The sequence below is a fragment of the Taudactylus pleione genome, unplaced genomic scaffold (assembly GCF_031769625.1).
Source record: "Taudactylus pleione unplaced genomic scaffold, aTauple2 ptg000016l, whole genome shotgun sequence".
NCBI classification, from domain to species: Eukaryota; Metazoa; Chordata; class Amphibia; order Anura; family Myobatrachidae; genus Taudactylus; species Taudactylus pleione.
In genome coordinates, this window is record NW_028284418.1 from 24245185 (window position 1) to 24252568 (window position 7384).

Consider the following 7384-nt stretch of genomic DNA (forward strand, 5'->3'; position numbering starts at 1 on the left):
ATCCCTAATACTAACACATTACGTTAAATTGATCCAGGACTTACCTGTAATAGTACCCATTTTAATATGTAGACAGAAATGCAGGAACCTGTGCTGGTGATTAAAAACACCTAAGGGCAGATGGGTGGGGTGAAAATTCCAAAAAGAAGGAGTCACAACCTTCAAATGTACAAAATATACACAAATATAGTAGTAAGGGCGGGCTTGGACTGCACACCCTAATTTTAAACATAATAGGAGGTGCTGCCATGCTGAGACTTGTAGTACAGGTTGAGTCTCCCATATCCAAAATGCTTGGGACCAAGGGGTATTTTGGATAACGGAATATTCCGTATTTTGGAATAATTGCATATTATAATGAAATATCTTGGGAATGGGACCCAAATATACACACAGAATGCATTTATGTGTTATATATACACCTTATACACACAGCCTGCAGGTAATTTTATACAATATTTTCAATATTTTTGTGGCTCAAGCTAAGTTTGTGTACATACATGAAATTCATTTATGTTTCATATACACCTTATACACACAGCCTGAAGGTAATTTTATACAATATATTTAATAATTTGTGCCTTAGACAAAGTTTGTGTACATTGAACCATCAAAAATCAAATGTTTCATTATCTCAGTCATGCTAAAAATATTCCGTATTTCTGAATATTCCGTATTTCTCAATATTTGGATATGGGAGACTCAACCTGTAGAATGTAGGGGACATAGAATGCAGGCGCCTACTTACCTGTGCATATTCTGATAAATTTTGGGAAATTTCGATTATTGAATCCAGCTGGTGAAACCTTCTATGACTGAACTTGGAGATGAGGAGGGAAGTTTCCTGAGCCTCCCACCTATAAATACCCATTTCCATGCTCCTTTCAATAGGAGCTAACACGGTACGGTTCCAACTTGTACTATTTTCCTGGATACTCCATAGTTATTTACCACCTGCTTTTTTGAATTTTATTGGCATAGTTATTTTATGTGATACCTGTTTTAGTGTATATTTTGAATGTGGCTAATTTGTATGAATTAAATAATTTTTGATCTGCACTATGTGTTCTCCCTTTTACTCTTTTTTTCAGAGTGTGGGGAGTGATTATACTTCATGCAACATTGAAAGGACTGTCCAGAGAAGAATCCCTTATGGTTATGAACATTCCGCATGAAGACACTATTTGTTAAAGGAGACACTACATGAGATTGAACTAAACACCTAAAAGGTTTTTTTCCTGTTCGACTCCAATTTTTTCACCCATTTTTTGAACAACATATTATTTTTGTATGCATAGGTGACAATTTATTAGCGCCCTGAGAATTTCCTCATTTCCTTTTTCTTTGACAAAGAATTAATGTATGGTTTGTTTTCCTGTGGGGCCAATAAATTTTATTTTTTTTACTATAGGGGCAAAGAATTAATGTATGTTTTTGGCATCAAAGACTTTTCCTTATAAATTCAGTAGGTGATACCCATGGTGTGGGCCAGATACTTTTTCAATTATATTTAAGTCTTCAAGATTCTGTATTTCCTATTTCACTTGTTTCCTTATGTTGATAGGAATGCACCAATGTTCTTGAGCAATTGGTATAACTGAGTGATCAATGTGAAGATGAACTTGATTGATTAAGTTTTCCAATGCCGTGAAAAAGATGATCATACTGTACTCCTGCAGTAAAACATCAACATCACTTCGTAGTGGTTTTGGTTCATGTAGGATAGGAGTGGAATTGGAAGTGTCAGGTATGACAGGAGTGGAATTGTGAGTGTGGGCCACAATTTGTATAAGACCCAATTCTGATGCAGTATCATATTCCAAGAGATTGCCTCTCGCATATGTAGGGGCATATTCAATTAGCCATGAAAAGTCCCATACTTTTCGCATGGTGTACTTTTCGCCCACTTTTCGCATGGTGTACTTTTCACCAGCGTGGTTGGTTTTCAATGCGAAAAAGTATCGCTCGCGAAAACGGGATTGTCATATTTGGGGAAATCAGCCTGACACCCCCCAAAAGATGCACTGACATTGGGGTTCACTCTAGTTACTCCCAAATAGGTCTGCTGAAGGTATTTGGGGTACTTAAATGGTCTCAATAGCTGCTATTTAGGGCCTTTGCAGAAGTGGTGAAGAATAACATTTTGCAAGTTTTTTTGCAGAAAATAAGTAGTCCCAGCAAATTTGGGGTACCTGAAAATGGGTGCAAGCATATTTTTAAGTTGCTAAAGGTAATTTAAAAAATCGCAAACAATCCACCTGCCGCAAGCACCTGCAAACTTAAAAACACATGGGGCATACTTGGGGACCCCCATGGAGTCTATTTCGCTAGTTTTTAAGTTTGTCCCACAACTTTGTACTTTTTCACCCCAAAACGAAGGTACTTTTTTGGGCTGATCTAAGGACTTTTTTAAACTTTTTTGATGCAGTTTACCTTTGGGGGACTGTCTCAAGGGTGCAGGGGGGTTCCCACAGCTTTGCACCCCAAAACCCCAACTCTGCACTTTTTTTCGACACCTATTCATAGGCGACATTTATCGCAGGTCCCATTGCATTGAGTTTCCGCACCTGCGAAAAGTCTTTGGAATTGAATACAGAGGAAACTTTATGCATGGCGAAATGATGTCACCGGAGATTCTTTTCCGCAGAAACTGACTTATCGCGGCTAACTGAATACGGCCCTTAGTGACAAAAAATAATGCTTTTGTAATTTTTGCGTGCAATAATGTCAATAGACCCCTGTAAGGGAAGGAGTTGTGAATATTTTTTTACAGATGTTGGATTCAAAACCACCTTGCCATGCAGCTTCTTAAAATTGGTAGCATCCATTAGATTTACAGAAGCACCAGAATCTATTAGAAATTCAACTGAAGTGTTGTCTAGGGTGATGTTAGTTTTTGGACTGACCTTGTTGTTGCTGACTTGATGAATCATGTAGATAAAGCCTTCTGGCATATTATCGCTATCAGATTATTCTGCAGTTGGAGATGATGTAGAATCAACACTATGCACCGTCTTTCTCCTAGATTTAAACTGCTGTGAAGATTGTTTGCAAATCCAGGGAAACCAAATCTACATCCAAACAGAGGAAAAGTGATTCAGTTTGCCACATGCAGTGCAAATGTTACCAGTGGCAGGACAGTCTCCTGAATGTGGATAGGAGCGTCCAAACCTGTAACATGATCTAGATCTACTTGACTCCAGATAGTCACTTGTGTCAGTATGTAATTTATTGCACACTTCCAGCTGGTTCATGTCCCTCTCCATGTCCTTAGCATGTGTTTCTGAAAGTTCAAGACTTCTAGCATATTGCTGCAGCTCTGACAGCGTCTTTTCAGATTTAAGAGCACGTCTGCGCAACTTTCCACATGTGCCAAATGCAATGAGTTGCTGCTTAATTTCATCTTCAACATCATGGAACTGATATGTTCTGGCAAGAATCCTTAATCCAGTTATATATGCATCAACAGATTACAGTGTGCAGTTGCATAGCTGTCCTGAACAGGTATTTGGAATGTGGTAGGCTGCATTTTGGAGTAAAATAGGCAGTCAAAGAGTCCCTGCATTTGGTGCAGTCCTTGGTTTCTGCCTCTGTCATAGTATTATAAAGTTCATAAATCTTGGGGCCAGCACTGATGAGAAGCATGCTTTTCTTTTTGCTGTCAGTAGTTACTCCCATAGCTTAAATAAAATGATCGAACCTTGCAAGCCACTGTCTCCATAATTCTGCAGCATTAGTAGCATTAACATGCAGAAACTGAGGAATTAATGCTAGCATGTCAGCCATGGTGAATGTAAGTAAGGTAGCTGTGTGTAAGTAATGAAAAGTTTATCCTCATCGCCAGTTGTTATACCCTGATGCACAACTCCAAATTATTGATAATATATAAATGCAATAAAATTTTGCAATCAATAGAGGTTTTTAGCATAATCTTAGCCAAGGTTATGGGCCTATCCACCATATCCTGGTAACCTCTTTAGGGTAGGTCCCTAACATACTAGGATTCAAATCCAGAGCGCAGGACACCCCCAAACTAGCCCAGCTAAGCCGCCCCAGGGCACCGCCATAATAAGAAAAGTGCAGTGTGAAAGAGATACTTAAGAGCAGCCACAGCTGCATATAAAGAATGAAAATAAAAAAGTGAAGTACATGTATAACAAACAAACACTCAAGGGTTAAAATGTGTTATAAAAGAAAAATGTGTTATAATGCGGTGCTCTGAAACATATCAACCAAGACAATCCCTCACTCTGGATTAGCACCCCTACTTTATTGGTTTAAAAGCATGGAGTCTGGTAATGAATATGCACACTGGTATTAGGCACAATTCTAGGTAAGTCCTACAAGTTTTATATACTGTATTGCAACTGTTCATTTTTGGGGCGTGGGTCCCCCTGGATTGCTTTGGTTGATCTGTTTCAGGACACCGCATTATAAGACATTTTTCTTTTATAACACATTTTAACCCTTCACTGTTTGTTTATTATACATGTACTTCACTTTTTTATTTTCATTCTTTATATGCAGCTGTGGCTGCTCTTAACTCTCTCTTTCACACTGCACTTTCCTTATTATGGCGGTGCCCTGGGATGGCTTAGCTGGGCCAGTTTGGGGGTGTCCTGCGCTCTGGATTTGAATCCTAGTATGTTAGGGACCTACCCTAAAGAGGTTACCTGGATATGGTGGGTAGGCCCATAACCTTGGCCAAGATTATGCTAAAAACCTCTATTGATTGTAAAATGTTATTGCATTTATATATTATCAATAATTTGGAGTTGTGTACCTGAGATTTGTCTGTTCTTGTGCCTGCAATTAGTCTCATCAAGTAGCACCTCCCATTATATATATTCAGGGTGTGCAGTCCAGAACTATTTCCGTTATATCCTGATGCACCTTTCTTTATATTAGCAATGAATTATCGAGTATGTTGTTTATGTAGTTTATTTCTTATAAATAATACTTGCATTATTACAAATAGATAAAGACATCATCTCCTCACTGCTGTTCTTCTTCTCCTTCCTTCACCCTATCTCCACTTCCTGAACACATGTCCTTCTATGCTGCAGGATCCTTAAAGGTACACTACCTCATCTTACTATTACTTGACAATGCACATTATCTATATATAGATAAGATACTACAGAGGGTAGGGGATGAGGGGGAAAGTAATATAATAGAGTCTGTGAGTGAGGGGTTTAGTAATGGGAAGACGTGCAGTTGAATGCTAACCTAATGTGGCAGGCCATGAGGAAGCAGTATGAAATACCACTGGCCGCATGGCCAGGAGTTCGAATCCTGGCAGCGTCAGGCAGACAAATTAAGAGATCCCGGCAGCGGCAGCCCGACAGCGCTGGAAATCCTGATCGTCTGTAGTTGAGTACTTACTAACCTAAACTAACCCCACTAACCCTAACCCTCCTTAGGGGTGCCTAACCCTAACCTGCCCCCTATGCCTAACCCTAATCCTCCCTCTAAGTGTCTAAACCTAATCCCTCCCTTCCCCGCTGTCTAAACCTAAGTCCCCTGGGTGGGGTGCCGAACCCTAACCTTCCCCTGAGGGTGCCTAACCCTCCCTCCCCCTAGCCTAACCCTAACCCTCCCTGGGGGTGCCTGACCCTAAGTCCCCTCCCGGGAGCCCTAAACCTCCCCCCCCCCCCGAAGCTGCCCTTCGATCGGGATGCCGGGTGCTGGTCTCCCGGTGTCAAAAAATTACAGGCGTCTAGATCTAGACGCCTGTCATTTAACCCTTGCTGGGATAAAGCAGTCGGGAAGCCGGCTGTCAGACTTACGTCAGCTGGCTTCCCGATTGCATCCCGGCCATGAGCCTTAACTAAATGATCAATTTACATGAAGCCTGGCTCTGATGAGTTGTGAAACTTGTAGTGTAGTCTGACCTATTTTTTGATAAATACAAATGTGAATCTTTGGTGTTTTATCTGTACTATTTTGGGAAGAGCAGACTGAATAGGATAGCTGTGGACCAGGGCTCTTTAAAGGTGGCTATTTTATTTTTACATACATTGTTTGGGAATCGGTATGATTTACCGCCGGACCCATGCCCGGCGGTTGGAATCCTGACAGCTGCATCCCGGCAGAGGGGGACATCCAAATCGTATCAAAGTAAGTATATACTAACCTATTTCTACCCCCTAACACTCCCTTAGGGGTGCCTAACCTAATCCCCCCTCTAAGTGCCTAAACCTTACCCCCCTTCTCTGCCACCTAAACCTAAGTCCCCTGGGGGTGCCTAACCCTAAGTTTCCCCTGGGTGTGCCTAACGCTAACCCCCCCCTTTCCCTAGCTTAAACCTAACCTCCGGGGGTGGTTCCCCCCGGGAACCCTAAACCTAACCCTCCCTGTGGCTATCCGCACTCGGTGCCCGGCATCCCTTCGATAGGAATGCCAGCCGTCGGGCTCCCGGCGTATGTCTAATGACAGGCGTCGGCATGTCGACGCCTGTCTTTAGACCCTTGCAGGGATATGACAGTTGGGAAATAGGCTGTTGGTATTAGGTCCGCCGGCTTCCCGACTGCATACCCATTGTTTGTACTTTCTATAATATCAGGTGTTGAAAGTTTAAATAAATTATTTTGTATTATATTTGCACTGTGTTTTTATGTGCCTTTTTAATATTTGCAATGTTTGTAATGTTTAAAGCTTTAAAAGTTTATATATGGAGGATAAACAACAAATAATGTAAGCATGAATCAGGAAAAAAAATATAATGCTATGGATTGTTTGAAGGAGGGGGAGGGGCAAACCAGAATCTAGCCTAGGGCCTCAGGAGGTCTAAATCCACCTCTGGGTTCCACAAGTGCCATTTGCCTTGACAGGCCATGCTGGGACCAGTGGTTTTCCAGAGGAAAACTGCATTTTTACACTAATTAACTATTTCATTACCGGTGTACCAACAATCACAGGGTATTGAAAAGAGTCCTGGTTCAATTGGGTCTAGAGCCGGTTATATCTGGGGGGGATGCCCACATGCATTTTGTGGGTCCAACTCCACTGGGAAAGCCCATCCTGGTGCAAACTGGACTGGATTCATTGTGGGGGGACCCTCTATGGTCCCAGAAACCAGACTTACAATGCTCAGTGCTGGTTATCCCGAAATCAGAGGTTACCCCACCTAATTTTCCTCCTTGATTTTGTGGTAACCAGTACAGGGCTGAACGCACAAGTGCTGCTTACAAATTGGGGGACTCCATGCTTTTTTAAAAAACATTTATTTTTTACATGCAAAATAGGTGAACAGTGTCCATCTACTCTATATTCTATAATAGGCTAATCAAATCTGTGTATAGTGGAGATACTCTATCCAAACGCCACTATGCATCTGATGAAACGGCCTCTCTGATTGGCTGAGAAATGCGTCAGGTGATCG

General features: G+C 41.5%; 1 pseudogene; it reads right to left on the reverse strand.

Moving 5' to 3' along the window:
* Nucleotides 1–2681: 2681 nt before the first annotated feature.
* LOC148541871 (uncharacterized) lies at nt 2682–3743 on the reverse strand (annotated as a pseudogene).
* Nucleotides 3744–7384: the final 3641 nt, after the last annotated feature.